Source organism: Bufo gargarizans, chromosome 2 (genome assembly GCF_014858855.1).
Source record: "Bufo gargarizans isolate SCDJY-AF-19 chromosome 2, ASM1485885v1, whole genome shotgun sequence".
Classification (NCBI taxonomy): domain Eukaryota; kingdom Metazoa; phylum Chordata; class Amphibia; order Anura; family Bufonidae; genus Bufo; species Bufo gargarizans.
This window is the reverse complement of record NC_058081.1, coordinates 348,249,843-348,256,083: the sequence shown is the minus strand read 5'-3', so window position 1 is coordinate 348,256,083 and position 6,241 is coordinate 348,249,843.

Below are 6,241 nucleotides of genomic sequence, written 5' to 3'. Positions count from 1 at the left end.
ATTGCTGCCTCGCCGATATGTGACGGCGGCTGTAGTTGGTGGAAGAGGAGGGTGGGGATGCCCTGTGCTGTAGACACACCCGCAGGCCTTTCGCTAACAGCAGCATGTTACTCCTCAGGACGTGGAGGGGCATTCCCCATTTAAACAGCTGATTGCGGGGGCCGTACCTACGACCACCCTAGCACGGATTCCGCTGCTTGGATACACGAGGCGGATGGCTTTATAGAAACATAGAATGTGTCGGCAGATAAGAACCATTTGGCCCATCTAGCCAACCCAATATACTGAATACTATGAATATCCTTTGGCCCTATCTTATATGAAGGATGGCCTTATGCCTATCCCATGCATGCTTAAACTCCTTCACTGTTTTTGCAGCTGCCACTTCTGCAGGAAGGCTATTCCATGCATCCACTACTCTCTCAGTAAAGTAATACTTCCTGATATTACTTTTATGTACTATGTCCTCTTGTAGCAGTTTTTCTTCTTTTAAATATTCTCTCCTCTTTTACCTTGTTGATTCCCTTTATGTATTTAAAGTTTCTATCATATCCCCTCTGTCTCGTCTTTCTTCCAAGCTATACATGTAAAGGTCCTTTAATCTTTCCTGGTAAGTTTTATCTTGCAATACATGTACTAAACACTCCAAAAAATAGAACTAAACACATCCATGTATAAACATAGAAAGTCTTTATTAAATTTGCATTACTTGTAACATGTATAAACACAGCAACAAGGAAGGGGGAAACCTTCAGTGAGGAACAAAAACAGCACTAGAGAGGGCTGAGGGGTCAACACACAAGGGCATGCAAGCACAAATACTGCAATTTATTGATAAGCCTTCTATGTGGGACAGTACCAAAAGCCTTACTAAAGTCTAGATAAATGATGTCTACTGCACCTCCGCCATCTATTATTTAAGTAACCCAATCAAACAAATTAATAAGATTTGTTTGACATGATCTCCCTGAAGTAAGCCCATGCTGTTTTCCATCTTTTAATCTATGGGATTTTAGATGTTCCACAATCCTCTCCTTAAGTATGGTTTCCATTAATTTCCCCACTATTAATGTCAGGCTTACTGGACTATAGTTGCCCGGTTCCTCCCTACTACCTTTCTTGTGAATGGGCACAACATTTGCTAATTTCCAATCTTCTGGGACGACTCCTGTTACCAGTGATTGGTTAAATAAATCTGTTAATGGTTTTGCTAGTTCACCGCTAAGCTCTTTTAATAGCTTTGGGTGTATCCCATCAGGCCCCTGTGACTTATTTGTATTAATTTTAAATTTATGTTTGTAAAGAATCACACCCTCAGGGGCATTCAGAAATAGGGCTGTGGTGATGTGAATGTGCCCCTCACCCCTAGCTCAGATCAGCCTGACAAATAATAATAATAAAAAATCTTGGCGCTTTTAATAGCCGCTAGTGTCCTCTAGTTAATATACGCTACAGTATAGAGGAAGCAGCGGGATTGAGTGGGACCTCTTAGTGCAATCTATTAGCTGCAGGGGATTGCACACAGTGGATACTGGATCCTCACCAGAGGTGGTTTGTCTCACCTTTGTGTGGTGGGGACCAATTAACTGGCCACTGGAGGTGCATTAATTGGAGGCCCAAATAAGTAGTTTAACCTCTGATTGTGGCATTTACAATTGGTATGCCACCATCTTGGAGGCCCACAGATTTACATAAAAATAATATTTTGTCTGTGTCCTGTTTTAATGAAATATAGGTCCGTCCTATTTTTAATATGTATTTAACCCCTTAAGGACACATGACGTATCGGTACGGCATGTTTCCCGAGTCCTTAAGGACACATGACGTACCGGTACGTCATGTGTTGTTCCGATCACTGCCGTGCGGCCGGCTGTGATCGGAACAAGGTGCCTGCTCAAATCATTGAGCAGGCACCTCGGCTAAATGCGCGGGGGGGTCCCGTGACCCCCCCATGTCCGCGATCGCAACAAACCGCAGGTCAATTCAGACCTGCGGTTTGTTGCGCTTTCTGCAGTTTCTGATCGCTGCGGTCCCTGACCGCGGCGATCAGAAACTTTAGTGTGGCGAAAATATATATTTATTACCCCCCCTGCACCTCTGAATGATTTTAGCCCAGTGGGAGGTGCAGGGGGGGTGTTGCGGGCGGTGGGGGCGGTGCGGGAGGCGGGCGGTGCGGCAGGCGGGATCGCGATCCCCCGCCCGCCTCCTATTGCGTAATCGTTGGTGTACAGTGGGTATACCAGGGTGCCAGCACATTGCTGGCACCCTGGTATAAACGGCTGACATCGGTGATGCGATGTCAGCCGTTTAACCCTTTCCATACAGCGGTCCGTACGGACCGCTGTATGGAAAAAGTTAACAGTAAGAGGGAGCTCCCTCCCTCTCCGATCGGGGGGCTGCAGTGCCTTTGCAGCCCCTCAATGGAGAGGGAGAGAGCCCCCAGACAGCCCCCCCAGAGCCCCGTCCTCACCCTTCCCCGTCTGCGAAGTTCTGACCATAACTGAGCAGACGGGGAAGGTTCCCATGGCAACAGGACGCCTGCTCAGGCGTCCTGCTGTCCATGGTGCTGAACAGATCTGTGCTGAAAGCATAGATCTGTTCAGTGTAAGTAAAATATAGTACAGTGCAATATATATTGTACTGTACTGTATTATACAGACATCAGACCCACTGGATCTTCAAGAACCAAGTGGGTCTGGGTCAAAAAAAAAGTGAAAAAAAGGTAAAAATCAAAAAACACATTTATCACTGATTAAAAATTAAAAAAATAAAATTCCCTACACATGTTTGGTATCGCCGCGTCCGTAACGACCTGATCTATAAAACGGTCATGTTACTTTACCCGAACGGTGAACGCCATAAAAATAAAAAATAAAAAACTATGATGAAATTGAAATTTTGTCCACCTTACTTCCCAAAAAAAGGTAATAAAAGTGATCAAAAAAGTCGCATGTACGCCAAAATTGTAACAATCAAACCGTCATCTCATCCCGCAAAAAATGAGACCCTACTTAAGATAATCGCCCAAAAACTGAAAAAACTATGGCTCTTAGACTATGGAAACACTAAAACATCATTTTTTTTGTTTCAAAAATGAAATCATTGTGTAAAACTTACATAAATAAAAAAAAAGTATACATATTAGGTATCGCCACGTCCGTATCGACCGGCTCTATAAAAATATCACATGACCTAACCCCTCAGGTGACCACCGTAAAAAAATAAAAATAAAAACGGTGTAAAAAAAGCCATTTTTTGTCATCTTACGTCACAAAAAGTGTAATAGCAAGCAATCAAAAAGTCATATGCACCCCAAAATAGTGCCAATCAAACCGTCATCTCATCCCGCAAAAAATGAGACCCTACTTAAGATAATCGCCCAAAAACTGAAAAAACTATGGCTCTTAGACTATGGAAACACTAAAACATCATTTTTTTTGTTTCAAAAATGAAATCATTGTGTAAAACTTACATAAATAAAAAAAAGTATACATATTAGGTATCGCCGCGTCCGTATCGACCGGCTCTATAAAAATATCACATGACCTAACCCCTCAGGTGACCACCGTAAAAAAATAAAAATAAAAACGGTGTAAAAAAAGCCATTTTTTGTCATCTTACGTCACAAAAAGTGTAATAGCAAGCGATCAAAAAGTCATATGCACCCCAAAATAGTGCCAATCAAACCAGTCATCTCATCCCGCAAAAAATGAGACCCTACTTAAGATAATCACCCAAAAACTGAAAAAACAATGGCTCTTAGACTATGGAGACACTAAAACATTTTTTTTGTTTTAAAAATGAAATCATTGTGTAAAACGTACATAAATAAAAAAAATTGTATACATATTAGGTATCGCCGCGTCCGTGACAACCTGCTCTATAAAATTACCACATGATCTAACCTGTCAGATGAATGTTGTAAATAAAAAAATAAAAACGCTGCCAAAAAAGCTATTTCTTGTTACCTTGCCGCACAAAAAGTGTAATATAGAGCAACCAAAAATCATATGTACCCTAAACTAGTACCAACAATACTGCCACCCTATCCCGTAGTTTCTAAAATGGGGTCACTTTTTTGGAGTTTCTACTCTAGGGGTGCATCAGGGGGGCTTCAAATGGGACATGGTGTAAAAAAAAACAGTCCAGCAAAACCTGCCTTCCAAAAACCGTATGGCATTCCTTTCCTTCTGCGCCCTGCCGTGTGCCCGTACAGCGGTTTACGACCACATATGGGGTGTTTCTGTAAACTACAGAATCGGGGCCATAAATATTGAGTTTTGTTTGGCTGTTAACCCTTGCTTTGTAACTGGAAAAAAAAAATTAAAATGGAAAATCTGCCAAAAAAGTGAAATTTTGAAATTGTATCTCTATTTTCCATTAAATCTTGTGCAACACCTAAAGGGTTAACAAAGTTTGTAAAATCCGTTTTGAATACCTTGATGGGTGTAGTTTCTTAGATGGGGTCACTTTTATGGAGTTTATAATCTGGGGGTGCATCAGGGGGGCTTCAAATGGGACTTGGTGTCAAAAAACCGGTCCATAAAAATCAGCCCTCCAAAAAACAAACGGCGCACCTTTCCCTCTACGCCCCGCTGTGTGGCCGTACAGTAGTTTACGGCCACATATGGGGTGTTTCTGTAAACAGCAGAGTCAGGGCAATAAAGATACAGTCTTGTTTGGCTGTTAACCCTTGCTTTGTTAGTGGAAAAAATGGGTTAAAATGGAAAATTTGGCAAAAAAATGAAATTCTCAAATTCCATCGCCATTTGCCAATAACTCTTGTGCAACACCTAAAGGGTTAACGACGTATGTAAAATCAGTTTTGAATACCTTGAGGGGTGTAGTTTCTTAGATGGGGTCACTTTTAGGGAGTTTCTCCTCTAGGGGTGCATCAGGGGGCTTCAAATGGGACATGGTGTAAATAAACCAGTCCATAAAAATCAGCCTTCCAAAAACCAAACGGCGCACCTTTCACTCTACGCCCCGCTGTGTGGCCGTACAGTAGTTTACGGCCACATATTGGGTGTTTCTGTAAACGGCAGAGTCAGGGCAATAAAGATACCGTCTTGTTTGGCTGTTAACCCTTGCTTTGTTAGTGGAAAAAATGGGTTAAAATGAAAAATTAGACAAAAAAATAAAATTCTCAAATTTCCTCCCCATTTGCCAATAACTCTTGTGCAACACCTAAAGGGTTAACAACGTATTCAAAATCAGTTTTGAATACCTTGAGGGGTGTAGTTTCTTAGATGGGGTCATTTTTGGGTGGTTTCTATTATGTAAGCCTCGCAAAGTGACTTGAGACCTGAACTGGTCCCTAAAAATTGAGTTTTTGTAAATTTCTGAAAAATTTCAAGATTTGCTTCTAAACTTCTAAGCCTTATAACATCCCCAAAAAATAAAATATCATTCCCAAAATAATTCAAACATGAAGTAGACATATGGGGAATGTAAAGTCATCCAAATTTTTGGGGGTATTACTATGTATTACAGAAGTAGAAAAACTGGAACTTTGAAATTTGCAAATTTTTCCAAATTTTTGTTAAATTTGGTATTTTTTGGTGCAAAAAAAATAATTTTTTTGACTTCATTTTACCAGTGTCATGAAGTACAATATGTGACGAAAAAACAATCTCAGAATGGCCTGGATAAGTCAAAGCGTTTTAAAGTTATCAGCACTTAAAGTGACTCTGGTCAGATTTGCAAAAAATGGCCTGGTCCTTAAGGTGAAATAGGGCTGTGTCCTTAAGGGGTTAAATTAATTTGAAGTTTTACTTCTTTCTCAGCGTTTCACAGTACCGTTAGCACAGTTGATTATTGAAAAGTAATACCTCTAATACCTTTTTCAGTGAATTAAATGTAGAGATATCTTGAATAAGTTTTTCAGGGATGGCAGGTTTTTTTGTCAACAAGCCTCAGAACAGATAAATGGGATGAGGAAGCTAAGTTGGTATTTTCAGAAGCACAATTACCACCTGAATCCAATACACTGAGCCTGTCAGGTTTTTTCAAGCAACTTACAAACACATACAAAGATCACGTGAGGGATTGGTGGGAGATGCAGACCCTGGAAACCTATATCAGGAACAGGATTGTACCCAGAGGTCTGCGTATCCCTCTTCTTCCAACAGCTAGGGTCTAGTCTCCTGAATTTAATAAGAAGTTGGAGAGAGAGTCTATTGACAGCATTCTGTGTCTCATGACGCTTCTCCTGGAGGAGGAGAAGGTGATTTGTAAGAGA